The following is a 17,690-nucleotide window of genomic DNA, read 5'->3' on the forward strand; positions in this document are numbered from 1 at the left end:
TTCGATACAGAGGTGGCACAGAATTTTGAACATAGGTACACAGCCATTTATCGTGATTGTTATATACAGTCTCGTGGACAATGAGACCGCCACACCGAGGAGCAGGAGGAAACTAGACACACGTGGCATTTCGAAGGGACCACCACCACGGGAGAGCGGATGGAAAGGCGATACGCAAGCGCTTGGAACGCCGACAAAGAGAGGGCGACGCAAACGTAGACATGACCGACAAGGGCCCAAGTGTAGGATCTGTCCTTATCAGCGTAATATCTGGTACGGGCCGTATTTGTACCCGAGATGTTAAACTTATTTTTGCAAGTTGGCAGAGTGTTTGAAGCCTGCTTCAGGTCCACCGCGGATCGGCCCTGTATTGTGCAATCTTCAGGGTCGGCCCACAATTTTTACTCCATGGACATCAATCTGCTGGAACCTAGCTATATACTTCGTCGCTGGAAAACGCCTATATGCTTAAAGGAAACAAAATATTTGTTCAAAATTTAACGACGTGCACAAGAAACAAAAGTTTTTTTTTAAACAGCGTGAAATGCGAAGAACAGGAAGACATTAAAGCGGATAATGACCACGCCCGCATAGTCTGATTCTAACGTAATATTTCCCTTGCTGGTTCCTTGATCCTGACCATGTTAACTTACCAACTTTATCAAGTGGAAATTTTTACGAAGCAAATTTTATGATTGAAAAGCTATGACTAAACGCGAGCTTGTATATTTAGGACAAAGATGATAGATTTGAATATGGAATAAATAATAGTCAAACACGTAAAAACGGCCTAGATTAGTCCCACTTCAAAAAAAGAACTCCCTGCTTTTAGATACAAAAGCATGCAGCATAGTAAAAGAAGTACCCAGCTTCAGGCCATCGTTTCAAATTACGGAACAAATGCATAGTTGTGGTAACGGAGACTTGGCTGCGCGATGACGTTCGTCGCACGAGCGTTCGTCCGCCTGCTGAACACGTTTATTTGGGTAAATAGCGTGAAAACAACCACAGCCGAGAGACCTGCACATGCAGAACACCACTTACAGCATCTACGCTTTGTGTGTGTCGGTCTATCTTTCTGCCATTGTTTTCGCGCCTTTTAACTGGATTATCATTATTAGGCTACATTGCGCATTTTCCGGTGGGCTGCCTGTCTGTCTGTCTGCCGACGTAAGTAACCGGTCTCCTGCCAGCGAGGGTCACTGGGCAGTCCATGATCCAATGGTTGGAGCATCGAGTTGCTCTATTCGAAACCCATTGTCGGCCCAGTTTTGTGTCACGGGCATGCGACCTTTCATACGTGCCACTTATCAGTAAGCCTCGCTCAGCCCAAGTTAGATCACTGGGTGCGCGAAACATAGTATGGGACGCACTTCAATGAACCTGTACGTTTTACATAAGTTTGTGTCAGCGGGTATTTTTTGGCATTCTTCAACGAGCCACTTTTCCTCAAACTTGGGTCACTCAGTAAGTGCCACTGAATATGCGCCACAAGGCATGTGCTACTCTTCGATAAAGATGTTTCACGTCAACTTCGAACGCTGGGTACCTGTTACCGAGTACATGTCACGCTTCAGTGAACCTATTTTACGCGAGCTTGGGTCACTAGCAATGTGTAACTGGTCTCGTTCTGCCCTTCAATGAAACTCGTTGAGGCCCACGTTGGTCGCTGGGAATGTGTCATTGGATATGTGGCGCTCTAAAGTGATAAAATCATAAATTTATATTGTCGTGGGTGGAGTTGAACCCGTGTGCTTAATATTGCCGCAATCTTGTCTGAACATTCATTAACATATGCGCCACGCAGATGCTAGGTGGAGCAGCGTTCCCAAAGGAAAACTCCAGAGAGCACCCCGGCTTGTACACACCTTCTACACGGTGCACTTCGGTGTTTACACTACGTTGTATAGAAACGTTTCTTGAATGCTAATCGCATTAACGTCGACATTCATCGCGAGATGAGTTCTGACAAATTTTTCTACCTGAATATGCATAACCTACAAACCCGAATTTTCATCCTAACACCTTTGCAGGTATCTTCGGGTGACCAACCCTCTAGATGAGAAAGGTCAAATAGGAGATGATCGTTTCTTTTTTCTTGTTTCCTGTATGGCAGACAGCTGAGTCACTCTTTCAATTTACCAATTTTTTTCTTACATCGATATGTCACCTTATTATTTGAATAAAGCCTCAAATAAGAAACTTCGACGGTTAGGCAGTTGGCTCTCTGTACCCAAAATAGGACAAAGAAAAAATGCCCTTAAGCATACACAGACTCAGGCGACCAAGCGCAAGCTTTTCATTGTACATTTTCTTTGAGAAATTATGAACACATCTAAGACCACATCACATCCACAGCGACACGTTACATAGCCTCAGAACACCACGATCCTCCCTCATTAAGCTAATCTGTTTACTACTGTGAGCTATGGAAGATGCTCTAGCACGTGCCACGCGAGGCACTCAAAATAAGAGAAGTTTAGAGTTAGTTGGTTTTATAAAATGGTTTCGGGGCATGCGAACGCTCCTCTTCTCGTCAGAGATGTCTTCGCACTTCCATCTAATGCAGTGCTCAGCGACGATCAGCCGCTGCCGACCACAAAAAGGTTGTTGCCATCCTCCCTCAAAACTATTCAGAATTTCAGCCCTCGATGACACTACAGGCCTTCATTGGACGCTTGTAGTCTCTCACCCATTCCTTTTATTTTCGCTGTGGATATCCCGGAAAAGAACGGAGACTCTTTCCATTGCGAAACGCTCGAATCACTGAAACACTGAAGTCGGGCCGCAGCACATACATTTAATCTTCTAATTATTGGCCGTCGCACCTATAAGAAGTAAGAAGGAGGTGTTGATACAGCCCACATTCGACATTCGAGAAAACGCGGCCGTACCACATCGTCCGTCATCTGCGGACGGATCTCGAGGAGTTTCGGTTCTCTGATCGCCGCGTGTCGCCGCTGTCTGCGATTATTGCGAGCAGAAAAAAAAAATTGCGGGGCTTAGAGTCCCGAAACTGCGCAACGAATTATGGGGCCGGTGCACTAGAGGGCTTCGAATTATTTTTGGCCACCTGGGGATCTTTCACATGGCCAGAAATTGAGCATGCAACCTTGTGCTCTCCGCCATCCAGCTGCATAGCCATTGAGTCACTATGGCACGTCAAAAAGTAGTATTGCGGGTGCCTGCTCAAAGAAACACACATACGCATATATATATATATATATATATATATATATAATTAGTTTTTACTATTTTACTGATGCATGTGTGTGTGTTTGATCTCGACGTTTCTCCACCACGGGAATGGTGGGAGCACATGGATTTTTGCCTGATATTCGTGCTTCTGGCTACACACGTGCTTGCGGCTAAATTTTGAAGAAATCAAATTTTTGCAAATGGAAAACATAATCGGACAGTGCGGCGCACGCCGAATCATTGCAAATTCTTGCATTTATAACACAATATTTTGTATAAAGTCCTGAAAATTGCCAATATTACCACGCCGTTAGAAGCGGAAAGGACAAAGTTTAGGTGAAACCCTGCGCTATTTAATATTCCTGTGCTGTCTGAACCACAATGCTTGCCGCTCCCATGGGCTCCCAGAATTGAATCCAGTAGTTCTTGTAGGAAACTCAATGTGACACGGTACCTGTGCGCTTTTGGCTTGAGCTTGTTTCCACTTTCTTGTAAGTGCTACAATCACAAGAAAACAACCTTGGCCTCTAGCAAACCGCTTTCGCTAACGCAATGCAACTAACTCCATGTTTCTTCACCGGTAGTATTTCCGTAGAGATAACCCCATCCAGCTTTCCACCAGGCCTTGCGGTGGACTCATTCTTGATGTTGTTTTTATGCAAATACACCCTACATAATGCTTGAATGAGCTTGATATTTTTAGGGATACCAAAAAAGTTTACAAAAAGGGCCAAAGCTTGTGATGTGCTTAAAATCATGACGATTAAGGACACTATTGGCATTTATTAAATCTTTTCACAGTGTCTTACTCTTTGACTATGGCCTTGTGCTAAATTGGGATACGATAAACAACGTCTATGACACATCAGACTGCTTCACTGGTCCAGCCTACCGAACCTCATGGTCCTGGTGTGTTATCCGGATTGGGCGATGCTGAAGGCTGACTTCAGCGACTGGATCGTGCTTTGTGAATGTGTCGGCGCTAACAGCAGGTGGGACCCAACAGCCAACGTACTCTTTCCACTGAGCAACATCTAATATGTGCGGCTTCATATTGCATGCACGCAAATTACCAAGGAGGGCTATTTACAAAAGAAAGAGATGCTCGACATGCTCGTTTGTTAACAGTGCACTTATAGTCTTACATTATTGATCGGAGTATATGCGGTATAATTCGCTCATGTATGTTTTTGTTCGCTTATGCTCGCCTATTTATGTGCTGTACTAATTGCCGAGATACCGCTATTGACTTGTTTTTTCGTGTGCTATATGTATTATTGGAATATTCATGTGTCGTAATAATTGTTGAAGTGCTGCTTTTGATCCACCCTGCAACAGCCGGCAGGCCAACAGTATGAGTAAATAAAAACACGAGTTAGCAACGAAAAAATACTTTACAGAAATTGTGCAAATATCCAGGCAGCACTCGCGTTCGTACATTCATGACGCCTAGCTTCTATGCCGCAAATCTGACGAAAAATCCCTGCTCTGTCAGAACACCCGCACAGAAAGAAGCTGAACACGGGAGAACTAAGAAAAGAAAGCGCCACGTTAAAGAAAATTTGTTAATAGGAATAACAGGAAGTAACTCTCCAATCGCTACATAATACAATGTTGTATACATTACACCCGCACAGAAAAATTGACACAGTGTAAGTTCACGCACAACTCTTGATTAGAACAACATACATTAGTAAAGAGATATTAAAGATCGGATAGGCTGCAGGCCCCAGTAAGGATGATCACTGTAGCATCTTTCGCCCAGAAACGCTATCCATCTGCTTTACAAACCAACGGCAATAACTTAATCGGTCACCTATGGCGTCGTAGGCATTGTATTTCCCGTGACACAGTACCATCTCAATGTTTCAAGCAAGAATTAGTATCGCCGAGCCTCCTTTTCACTTGTCTATCAATAAAACACCAAACGGCACATTTGCTTACATATTTACCAGTAATAATACGGGGAACAGGAATGATAAGAAGGACTACGTCTTCTACTGCGCTATAGGAATAAGAGATGAGATCTTTCGACAACTGTTTGTTTTATTAAGTACAGTCTCTTATAATTTTATAATGTACCAATCAGTATACATCGCTTTTCTGTGAGCGTATCCCTTAGTCCACGATCTGTGTAGAAAACGTGGAAGTTTGACCTTGACTAAGTCTAAGTATACACGAGCATGGGAGCACGAGCACTCAATGAGCATGGGAGCTCATTGAGTGCTGCTCTATTTCCACAGCGTTGGGCAGTGCCATAACTTGCATTACGGTCTCGGCATCACGTGGTCGAGTTCTTATATAGCTAGATGACATCAGAAAACTGCGATCTAACTAAGGCAAGTGCGTAAAAGGGAATTCGCAAGGTGCGATTCGTAAGCGATGGCGTAAGAACGGGCAGAGCCGACAGAGCCACTAAGCTCAAAAGTTGCGGAACACGCGCGAGCTGAGGCAGTACTGCTCCATGGCTGCCTGACAACGTGCCAATAATAAAGGTTCGGTTTGCGTTCCATTCCTACCGCAATGTCATGGGAGACCCTCTCACAGTTATCCCTGCTGATTAATTCCGATAACCCATGGTTCTTTGCTCGCACCCATATCCAAGTTGTCGGGCGATACCGCACCCATAGGTATGTATAGTCGCCGCAGACTGGGGTCCTGCTATGCTCAACTCTAGCACTCATTCAAAGCTCACCCTTCATATCTGGTACTCCACTCCTGAAAACTTCTGAGGCAACCGCTGCAAAGGGAGACGCTGTCCTGCAGCTTCGCAATGTGGTCTGTTAGACGCGATCTCTCCATTTTCCTAATCTTCCTACATATCGCTGTTTTTCACAGAATTTATTTCGTCAGACGATGTACCGCAATGGCGTGTCTGCCTCGGTAACGATCGCGGTACCAGATTTAAAGTCAACACGCTCATACGTTCAAAGTGCGGGTGCCGTCCGAGCCGGATAACCACTGCCACTTTCCATATCTTATACCATCTTTGACTACAAAAATTTTCGACTGCAATTGTTTTAAAATTTTAGTTTACCCTCTACCTTATCGTGACTCCTGAGTCATTTCTTAAAGGGCTGTATCGTTGCGTCTGTTATAAACCAGCAACTGCTCAAACAAAAAAAAAAAAAAGGAAGAAAGAAACCATTGGCGAAACACGGGTCAAACAAACTGACTAATTTACATGATTCAGCACGTGGGGTCGGCGGAGAACACTGCACGTGAGCTAATTAAAGCCTCAAGGCTCGCGACAGTGAGCTCTTGATGGGTAAAGAACCTCACTAATACACTGAGCCTGGTTACGAAACATGCTGGAGGGCATTTTTGTTTGTTTGCCCGCTTACGCTGGTGGAGTACGCAAATGTCTTTTGTAAGATCACCCGGCTCGCGAAATTTCCTGCCACGGGAATCACATGTCGGGCGTCCTCGTGAGCCGTGGGAGCCGCATGAACGTGGTTACGTATCGAACGCGTGTTCCGTGCATCTTCGATGCGGACCCCGGCAAGCAGGTTGCAGAGCATACTATATATACGTGCCACTCAGGCCTGCTCTGGCAATTCACCTCGAGCTGTGCTTCTGAGCAGGTCGCAACGCAACGAGTCATCGCGCTCGCTCGCCAAAGAGGATTAGGAAGCCGACTTCGGGCGAGCGACGACGCCTGTGGCCGGACTTCTGTGCCTAAAGCGAAATCGGCCACGGAGGCATTTGCAGTCTCCACTGGCCACAGCGGAACTCCGACCGCCAGGTATTTTGCACTACCAATATTGTCATCCCCCTACTCTGCCTTAAGGGCGTCGCTTCGTATTGGCTTTGGTGGCGTTTTAGCAGACAGTTTCTACTGCCCCGATTCCATTCCTGCTCTACCTTTCTAAGATGCTGTGCTGTTCCGCGTTTACCAGGCTGGGGGATTCAGGAGTTAAAGCTGCTCGTCGTACTTGGTATCCTCGTAGTTTTGAAAATAGCCTGAGGTCACAGGCGACTTCCGCGCAATGTACCCTGTTCTAATCCTGTCTCTAAACCTGTGATGGACTTATAGAGACGCGTCTTGGAATGGCTCGTAAAAAGCGCCTCACGTGCGAGCAATCTTAAGAAGGGATACTTTCACACAAATGCTGGCACGATAGATAGATAGATAGATAGATAGATAGATAGATAGATAGATAGATAGATAGATAGATAGATAGATAGATAGATAGATAGATAGATAGATAGATAGATAGATAGATAGATAGATAGATAGATAGATAGATAGATAGATAGATAGATAGATAGATAGATAGATAGATAGATAGATAGATAGATAGATAGATAGATAGATAGATAGATAGATAGATAGATAGATAGATAGATAGATAGATAGATAGATAGATAGATAGATAGATAGATAGATAGATAGATAGATAGATAGATAGATAGATAGATAGATAGATAGATAGATAGATAGATAGATAGATAGATAGATAGATAGATAGATAGATAGATAGATAGATAGATAGATAGATAGATAGATAGATAGATAGATAGATAGATAGATAGATAGATAGATAGATAGATAGATAGATAGATAGATAGATAGATAGATAGATAGATAGATAGATAGATAGATAGATAGATAGATAGATAGATAGATAGATAGATAGATAGATTAGATAGATTAGATAGATAGATAGATAGATAGATAGATAGATAGATAGATAGATAGATAGATAGATAGATAGATAGATAGATAGATAGATAGATAGATAGATAGATAGATGTAGGGAACAACAGAGCATAGGCAGGGGATCGCTGCTAATCTCGATGGCGCGGGATCGAATCCCGGCCGCGCTGGTCGCATATGGAGGAGGGCGAAATGCAAAAACGCCCGTGTACCGTGCATTGTCTGCAAGTTAAAGAAACCCAGATGGTCACATTTGTTGCGTAGTCCCCCGCTATGGCGTGCCTCATAGCCATATTCTGCTTTTGGCTCGTAACACCCCACTATTGCCTGAATCTCTCAAAAAGGCCTGCTGGACTTTTCAGCTGTACACAGTAAAACAATTTACCCCAGTAAGAGTGCGATTTTTCCGACTGCTGACACCCCTGTTCTTGAGGCAATACAACGCTTATTGTCCCCGACAGGGAGTTCTGACTACACCTGTGATTACGGAAATCGTAGTTCAAAAGTGCCATCCTGACTACCTCGCGCTCACCAGCATACCTAACAGGGTACTTTTCAAGAGTGATAGCTAGTAAAGTTTAGCTTATGAAGTTTTCCTGTCGTCCACTTACCACAAAAAATTAAGGCCAGGTCCACGCTTGTGAAATCAGAGGAAACGATGGAGCTGTGGTTCATCTGCGTTTCCCTTGTGTTTTTCATTTGTGTGTCCATTCTATTATTGTGATTATCTGGGTTTTTTTCTCTTCTTATCTTGTGATTATCTGTTCTTCTCGTGTGGTAGCCTATTCTTTTGTTACGATTATCTATTCTGTTGAATATTTATTGGTTTCGTGTCATCATCTCTCCATTTGTGTTTATTCCTCCGATCATGTCATTTATCATCTCTATCGCTGCGTTGAGCTAGGATCTGCGGTTCACGTTTCCTAGTGAAACACAGGAGAACCACAGTTATATGCGATGGCGTTGAGCCTCCACTTCTTTCTTTCGATTCTCGGGATCCACGTGTCTCCACTGGCGATTCGCTGCTGTTCCCTAAGCGCGAAGCGAGGGATTATTCCCTCTACGACGGCGCTGGCGGTCCCGGGTGAGCGCGCGCTCACGTTCTAGCCGTTAGACATCCGCTGTTTCCGCAGCGGCTACACTTAAGCAAAATTACACCCTTTTGCCACGCAACGACAATCGTCATCCATCTTGTCCGCATTTCCTTTCTTTAACGCGGCGAGCCCGCTACTTTCCAGTAACGAACGGCATGCGCGTTATCAGCATGGCATATCATTCCCGACAGGAAAGTAGCGGGCGCGGCATTTTCGAAAAAGGAAACGCAAGTAAGGCATATCACGATTATCGCTGTGTGGCAGAGATACACCCCAAAGGGTGTAACTTTGCCTAAGAGTGTGGGGCTGGAGTTCACCCACGTGCGCGCTGGCAGCGCGAGGATCCGCCCCCCGGATGGATGTTATGAGCATCCCCTTCGGAACGGGGTGGTGCGTTGCACCACCAAGCTCTTGCTATTATACTGGCTAATGTCTCAGCTGGATTAAAAAAGAAAAAAAGAAGAAAAAACACTATGAACACTCACAACCAAACTTTCCGATCCCTTATTGTGAACTTCGCTTTTGTACGTCGCCATTTTTTTTTGTCGTTTCCCTACTTTTCTTCCACCAATCTTGCGATCGCCTCTTACTAATCTCTATTGCGGGCAAGTTTACTTTTCCCCCGCTCTCGCTGAATCCAAGGGCTTCAAGGAGGCCAGTGGTGCCTAAATCGACCGCTGGGCATTTATCTTCACATTGTAGTAAAATGTCCTCCATCGTTTCTCTAGCTTTACCGCGGCAAGCAGGTGCCCCCACCTCTTGCCCGCGCGCCCCCTCGCGGACACTCGCTGCGGCGGTGGCGCCATCTGTCGGCCCAGTGGGCAACCTTCGCCTGGCGTGACAGACGGGCACTGACAACCCCCACGCTCAACGGTCACTGCGAGCCCCCTAAACAGCACCACTGCTAAAAGTCGCCCAAACAAATTTCTTCACTTCAATGGCTACATATCTTACTCCTTAAGGGTGAAAATGTCATCCATGGGACAAAGTAATCTGCGTACACCAATAAGGGTGCGCAACATTTAGTAAGTGTACAAGCGAAACCACGAACACCGCGCATTCACGGCGCTCTTGTGTCGATTTCTTTCAAGGAGTGACCAAAACAATTCTGCAGGGAAGCTTAAGACCCGTTACGTGCGGGAATGCGAAGGCATTAGGGTTTCCTTTGGTGAAATGTTTGTTTTCTCTCAGCGTTCCTTGTCCCCGCAAGCTCTCGCCAGCGTTTTAACTGCACCTTGGTAAGGCCAAGTGAAGAAGCGTCTCAACGCGTTTGCTTGGCGGCGAGTTCATAACTTGAAGGACTGCTCAGCGATATTAGATTGTACATTCACGTTTTTTTATTTTATACGCTCACTTTATACACTCATGACGTGACGTCACCTCCCGCCCATCGGATGCGCCGTCACGTGCCCAACGAAGGACACACTAGGCACACATTTTCGTCAACGTGTACCGTGGAGCATCCGTGGCATCGGGGAAGCGTCTCAGGAGGGACCCTTGTTCGACGCCCACCCAAACCGCAATTTACATAATTTATTTAAAGACATTAACTTACTTCATTAGCACGAACCTCTATGATAAATTTGAAGTCAATTTAAGTATGGTTTTACTCTTTGCGGTCGGCCATTATTGGTACCACCATTCGCTCACGTCGCCGACTACAACGCCGCATTTTCGCCTAATTGGGCTTATATGCTTTCGCACTAATAAGGGATGCCTGTCGCTGTCGGTATCTAAAAAAAAAAACGGCGAGATACGGCCGTTGGAAATGTCAGGCACGAGAAGATAAAGCCATAGCACGGCCGCAACCTCAATTTCGCAGTTGTTTTTGCAGGTTAACCCGGATCTTCTTGCTGCCATTTTGCTCGCAGCAATTATTTTGGCTCCCCTAAGCCGTCACAAATCGCTGGGGAACCCAATTCCTTCCACGGTCACGCCTTTTCTTGCCACTTATTTTTCCTCTCAGCTTTCTTTTTTTCCTCGATAATGGCGGTTTTCGCGCATGCGTCAAGCAAAAGGAAGCTTTTATAACGGCTCGTTGGAGGACCTTCATTAATGGCTTTTCCTGCGAAACGGCTGCGTTTTGTTGGCTCGGAAGCCCTTCCAAGGTGCTGCAGTTATCGATCCGACATCTGATAGGACACCGCAGGGGATACGACTGACAAATACGCGGTTGCAGCTTTCGCATTTATTTGCCGCAATATTTTTGTTTGTGTTTCCCCTATTGCGGTATTGCTTAGCAATACCAAGTTTTTCTTCTCTGTTGCCAGGAATGAGCCATCAAGAAACACACACTCGTTCCTTCTGAAAGGCCCCCTTGGAGCAGTTAGAGTGCTTGTGAAAGAGACCAATCATACTGCGGTACCGAATGCGCAGCCAAGTTGAAATAAAAAAAAAAACAGAGTGCGGGAACCACGTGAATCGTTTGCAGATTAAAAAAAAAACAAGAAGAAAACGAAACTTTCGAGACGCGGAACTAATATGTTTGTGACAGAGCGAAAAATGTAGCTGAAGCATCAAATCACGCACGCATCTTGCAATTATTGTCATGTCATCTTTATTCCCGTGGCCAAAAACCCTTTGAAATCAGTAACTACCACGCGAAAGAGATTTGGATGATGCTCTTCAAGCCGTATGCTCTAGCTGAACGCATGAAAGAAGACAAAGAAGTGGGATAGGTGGAAAAGAGAAGGAGGTGAAGTAAGATTAAATTGCGGACTACCCGGTTTTCGTCTGATTATTTCCTTTTTTTCTCCAGACACCAAACGTTTACTTTTAAGCTCCACCACTCAAATTGTTAACTCCCTTGTTATCATTATTCTTTGTATGCACCTAATTGAACCACCCGATTCTTGGCCAATCCCCCACTGTGGGTATGTGCCACGGCCACACAGGACAGCAACAACAACAACAACAACAACGACACTCGGCCTCACTAGGACGGTGCATTTGCATAGCAGTTGTTGCTAGGAGCGCGGCAAGCCCTATTATCGCGTTTCGCTAATTGTGCATTTTTTTGCCGGCGCGCTTTTTCGTGCGTCACTGTTCGCATATGTCGGCCCCGTTCGCATATTTTGATGCGTACGCGTGTTGTTAGGTTGCCATTACATCCTAGAATTCTTCATTGGCGTTTTCTTTTTTTTTTTCTCTGGCCAGGATCGGGCATTTCTTACAAAGCCTTTTAATGAACAAATATGGCCAAACCGAACTTTCGTTTAAAGTGCCGTGCGAGTCAGGTTTCGCATAACGAAGAAATAAAAGAGGCAAAAACAATAATGCAAGAGCGCAAGGCAACTATCAAGCAAACAGATTTAATTGTTGCTTTCATCGTGCAGTTCACGTTAGATACTTGGGTTCTGCGAGCCGAAAGCATTATCTCATTGTGAGGCACGGTAGTAAGCTACACAGGATCGACTTTTATCCCGTGCGTTTTTCTTCTTTATTAACGTGCACTTAAAAACCTATGCTCAGGAGCCATCTTGCATCGCACCCCGCTCGGTCTGCGGCCGAGGCCGCCTGGGTCGAAACCGCACTCTCGGGATTAGCACAACGCGGCACAACGCCAGAGCCACGAAGCTGCCGCGGTGGGCTGCTTATACCGCACAGCGAACGAAGGAGCGAGGGAGCTGGTGAAAGTTAGAGGTTGCCTCACTGAATTTCCGTTGTACTGACGGCGTTAGCGCCAACGTGGGACAGCGACATCGTTCGAGCCTTAAGCATCACGTAAATCGAGTGTCCAAGACTTGGGAATCCATTATGCATGAATACGCATGCTGGATGCGCTAATCCTCGATATCACTAACGACGAGAGTCAGCTGCATGACGCATAGTAGCAGGAGACCCTCCCACTCGATGGAAACATTATATATATATATATATATATATATATATATATATATATATATATATATTTCAAGTGCACAGGTGCCGCCGTGTTTAAACACGAACGTGCACGAGCCCACGTCAAGTAAAGTTTCGGGAAGTGCTTCCTTGGTGCGTTTAATTTCTTTCTGGCGCTTTCCAAACGTTAGAATCCACGTTGACCCTGTAAGGGTGAGGGAGGGAGGTAATAGTCCTGGCCTTAAGGTTACGGCGAATAATCCGTTTTACGACACTCTTTCGGGTTATTTCTGAAATATCCCCAGCACAATGTCAGCGCTTCAATTCGCAGCTCGAGTGAATGTGAGATCTGTCCCGATATAGACGCGACTCTATAATGCGCGGCCTGATCGTTCCATCCTGAGAACTCCCTGAAGGTCGTCATTCCGCGCTACTTCCTCGTCGGTCAAAAGTTCGAAACAGAAAGAATCATTGTAGGCCGTTCTACATATATGCCGGCCGTCTTACTTTTTCTTTAATGGCAACAAGAAAAGAACTGTCATATCTAGGAACCAGCCATTATTTTTTTTCAGGATACTGCGTTGCATGGCAGACATTATTTGCAAGAAAAGTTAAATGAATGAACAATTCAAAGAAGAAATGTTACATTCACAATAAAGCTACGTCCCATTGACTTTTGTCGACAATGTTATCTATTTCGCACATTTCACGGCGTGAAGTGTGAACTCATTACAATATTTTAAAATGCTAACTGGTATAGAAAATGTCTGGCATTCAAAAGTCAACCGCCATTCACTCAATAAGCGCCTGTGATGATATCAACGCAACGCTTTCCTCCGTCGTCTATCCGCGTCGAAAAGTATTGCGTTATGGCTTTGTGCATTTAGCTCGGCGTGCGCGGAGCGTCACGGCAGCTTTCATTCCCAGTTCAATAATAACGGCAAGTCTACATTTCGACACTTTGTGTACTGCAAGCACTACAGCTGAATTTCGCCGCTCACTCTAGCATTCTTCCATAGCAATTTTTCAACTAGAAGACGAAAAAGTTGTCAGATTACTCTGAAAGCTGGATTACGATCACCACCAGGTTGCAACCAATGCAGGACAAGCGATGCTTCCAGAAATCCTTTATTCCCATCTAATGCGTCAGCTGAGTCCATCCTACGCCTGAAAAGCATCTCATCAAGTCATCTAACCTTAATGCGGGGATCGACGCATTCGTTTTCTACTGGCATCCATTTTGCAACTTCAGTAGGCATCCTGCTATCTGCGAAGCCTCTGCGAAAAGGAGCCTCTGGTTGATGACGCATTTGTGCGCATGGGAGCTTTTCACCCGGCGCCGACTCTTGACTTTTGTCACATATCTCTGTTGAGCTGTTTTTACGCCAACCAGCGCAGGACTTTCGGCTCTGAAACGTTTCACATGACTATTCCAACGGCGTGTTTTCTGGAGGCTTCCTAAGAGGATATTTGCTCGGTTCATTGCGCAAGTGAGCTGATGATATGGGCCACGTTGTAAAGGCCCACTCAACGATTACACGCGGTTGGCAGTTCCAGAACATCGGACGAAACAAAAGGACCCACACCAGCGTAGTACCTTCAATTTGGCATCGGGCGCCGCGCTGGCAACCTAAGCGTAATGTGCACACCACGCAACAAAGACACAACTCGCCCATCTTACTGAGCTTTTACGGAACAAAGCCTCTTTTTTTTTTCTCATAGCAGTGGCTATTGGGCGGTCGCTGCGTACGGTCGAGGACAGACACGAGTACCGCCGGAAGTCGGCAAAGAAGAGGCGGAGATTCATGGTTATATTGCACTCAGTTTTACAAACACGATATTAAGGAAGGACAGGACGTGGACGGACGAAGCGGAAACTACCAACTGTTTGATACTGTTAAAGAACGCACTTATATACACGGAGATATGGTGCGGGGGGGGGGGGTACATATAAAAAGATATGACAAGGTGAAGACATGTGATTATAGTTTGGGTCAGGCATACATCGTTCCGTCCACGTCCTGTCCTTCCTTAATATCGTGTTTGTAAAACTGAGCGCAATATAACCATGAACGTTCACCAACTAGCCCCCTTCATTGCTTTACTAAAGAGGCGGAGAGCGAGCAAGGTGACAGTGAATGGCGGAGAGGGGAGATGAACGTCCCTTGGATTGAAGACGTGTTGTTCTGCGGGCATCACGCAAGAAGCCACGAGCCTCTGGATCGGACGGAGTGAAGATGACCTCCTGAGGAGGCAAGATGAGGGGTTACTCCATTGTCAGAAAGGGGAAACGCAAAGCGAGCCGCCAGATATGAACATCCGGACACCAGGCGTGCGAAGCAGTGAGGATGATTGGGCGTGAAGGGGGGTGAGAAGTGGGCGAGGAACTACGTATAAGGCAGGCGCGCCTGCGAAGTTGTGCCGGGGGAACGTGGGAGAATAGGGAGAGGCAGGAACTGAGAGGGTGGGACGACGGGAGAGAACCCCCGCCGACGTTAGCAACGGGCTCACGAGGCAAGGCACGCGAACAGCGGCGCGCCTTGTGAGGAGAGAGTGACGACTTACGAAAGGCGGAGAAGAAAGAGGGAGAGGAGGAGAGGTGCTGGAGAAGGAAGACAAAGGGTGGGAAAGAGATGACACGCGCGCGCGCGAAGCCCGAGCGCTTCGCTCCCGGGCGCGTCATATAAAAGCGCAGGTTCCGACTCGCTGACATCGCCAATTGTTCGCAACGGCGGAGGAGGCAGTTTGTGAGCGCGCTGTCCAGCAGAGGCGAGCTGCAGAAAGCACAGTTTCGTTTTCGCTTCACTGTTCAGTTAGCGAGATCTTGTTGGCACTAGTATCTTAAGAAAAAAAAAAGTGAACACTGGAGACTGTTGGAACTCTTCAAACCGAGAGGAATCATCGTTGACGACGGATACAACTGGCGAGAAAAGAAACCCTATAGAAGAGCACTTTTACCGAGAAGTACCAGTGAGATAATTGGGACCTGGTGATCTGATCTGAGCCCGGATACAAGTGGATGCCATACAGCTGAATGCACTATACGACAAGCGAGCCTGGTAAGCCCCAATGAAAAGTTATTTGAGCATGACTGACTGCTATTTGAGAATGGCTGAGAATGTTTGCTGCACCACAGCGACGCAAACAAAACCTATATATTTAGTTCTGTGTCCTCGCTACTGCAGTGCCAGGTTCGTAGTTTTTGGGCTGCAGAGTGCCCAGCAGTCCGACTCGTAAGCAGAATGACGTGCGTTTTCACGCAACTGTCAGCAAGAGATGTACAGCGTAGGAAAGAGCGCATCTGGTGTGGTCCAAGGTCAAATGCCCCAAAACATCAGTTCAATTCTTGTCGATCGTGTTCAAGAGCAATGTACGTTTATCAACGCTTGTTAAGCAACAGGCATAGTCGGTAAAGACATGCACGTTAGTCTGTCTACGTTAAATGTTCTCAGCTGATTTCTTAGCGCTAGAGCTCAAAAGTAACTCGCTATGACGCTCTTACCTTCATGACTAGACCGAACAAATCAATCCATGTCTTGAACGTCCCACGTGCAGATACAATTTTATGCTTGTATACATCCCGATTTCTTTTCTTCTCAGAAAGTTCTGCGTTGCGACTTCAGAAACTAGCGCGTAGACATTGTGTAACAAAGCGCCTTCTAAAGAAAACAATAGAGGAATATGCGCAATATATCCTTCTAGGCAACAGATCCAGGCGTCCATGCATAGTCTCTCTAACAAGGCCACCAATAGGCCTTTCTTAAACATGTGCAATTCGCGTTTGCGGCGTGTCCAAGAGCGCGCAATTGGAAATTGTGCCTTGTTGAAGATTCGGTGAATTGTTTCTACGTATATTCATTTCCTTTACAGGCTCTGAACACTGTCACTGTGATAAAGTTAGCTGTCACTTTACACAATTGCATTTATCAACAACAGGCCAGCCCATATAATTTCTAATAACGCTGCTCAGAGATTAATGTGGCGCTGCCACAGAGTGAGTTTCTAAGGGGGGCGTTGCCGTACTGCGTAAAAGAAGTAACAATGTGTGAAAGCTTGAGGTTGTCGTCAACGCGCCTTTTACTGAAACATCGCTAATGCTACCAATTAAAACTTCGTTGCAGTTAGGTCGGCCCACGAAGTGCTGATTCTAGCGGCAAGTGTGTTGAACTAACGCTCGCTCCTTTCCACGATAGCGAGAAAATAAAAATCAGAAGCGTGCTATAGAAGAATGCGCACGCTCGGCTGAGAATTCGTATCCCGTCTACGTTTACCTATGAAGTGCTAATAACGAATGCTTCTTGAAGAGATTTTCCATTTCATTTCGAAAGACGTTGGACCCGAGATCTGTGCCCCGGACCAGGAGGTAGTGTCCTTAACATTGGAAATTTTTCTTGTTTGCAAACTCGCGTAGAAACCCTCTTCTAGCTTCCCGCTGCTCTCGAGCGAATGACAATGTTTTTTTTTTTTTTTCAAAAACTTCATGCCCCTGACGGGGTTTTCGCAGAACCGACTTGCTAACAAAACATTTTATCAACCTGAAGCAGAACCACACCGTTTTCACGCAAAACGAAACTGCTGTGGCGGGTGGCAAGGTGCGATTTGAGAATCATCAACACTATATACTTGTCTCGTAGCGTCCATGGTGTTACCGGCACTTACGTGTCAAAAGGGCGGAGAGCACATCGTGGATACCAGAAGACACGTTCATAATAATTAATATTTGGGGTTTTACGTGCCAAAACCACTTTCTGATTGTGAGGCACGCCGTAGTGGAGGACTCCGGATATGTCGACCACCTGGGGTTCTTTAACGCGCACCTAAATCTAAGCACACGGGTGTTTTCGCATTTCGCCCCCATCGAAATGCGGCCGCCGTGGCCGGGATTCGATCCCGCGACC

The 17,690-nt window shown here is 45.9% G+C and overlaps 1 pseudogene; it reads left to right on the top strand.

Annotated features, from left to right (window-relative positions):
* The first annotated feature begins 221 nt into the window (after positions 1–221).
* On the top strand, positions 222–401 carry LOC142591770 (U2 spliceosomal RNA; annotated as a pseudogene).
* The last annotated feature ends 17,289 nt before the right edge of the window (positions 402–17,690 follow it).

The sequence above is a fragment of the Dermacentor variabilis genome, chromosome 8, assembly GCF_050947875.1.
Source record: "Dermacentor variabilis isolate Ectoservices chromosome 8, ASM5094787v1, whole genome shotgun sequence".
Taxonomy (NCBI): domain Eukaryota; kingdom Metazoa; phylum Arthropoda; class Arachnida; order Ixodida; family Ixodidae; genus Dermacentor; species Dermacentor variabilis.